Here is a 377-nt window from a genome sequence, read left to right as displayed (position 1 = left end):
GAGAGAGAGAGAGAGAGAGAGAGAGGGATCCGAAAGCTTACATTAGCAACAGGGGACACAGGTGGAGAAAAAGCAATGGATCCCTTTGTTGGAAGTTGTGGCTCAATTGGCTTTGGAAAGGGTTAATCGCGACATCAATGAAACCTACCACATTTGAGCATGCAATGCCAACATTTGCCCCTTTAATATTCCCTTACTCTGTTAACCATATGCATGCAGATTATAAATCATATACACTAAGTGGTGTGTAGCTATAATACTAATCTTCTGGGTAGGTTCCACATCCCAGCAGCCTGCCTGTAACCAATAAACCCCTCCCATATTTACTGTACATACTTTGACATTTCAGGAAAATATCCCACCCGTGGGCTCTTTCT

The 377-nt window shown here is 43.0% G+C and overlaps 1 protein-coding gene across 2 annotated transcripts in view; it reads right to left on the bottom strand.

The window, feature by feature from the left end:
* Nucleotides 1-377, bottom strand: part of evlb (Enah/Vasp-like b) — a 67,172-nt gene that overhangs the window by 54,497 nt on the left and 12,298 nt on the right. The gene's annotated exons all lie outside the window — the stretch shown is intronic.

The sequence above is a fragment of the Etheostoma spectabile genome, chromosome 18, assembly GCF_008692095.1.
Source record: "Etheostoma spectabile isolate EspeVRDwgs_2016 chromosome 18, UIUC_Espe_1.0, whole genome shotgun sequence".
Lineage (NCBI taxonomy): Eukaryota > Metazoa > Chordata > Actinopteri > Perciformes > Percidae > Etheostoma > Etheostoma spectabile.
Note: the sequence above shows the minus strand (reverse complement) of the source record. Positions and strands in the feature narration are given on the sequence as shown.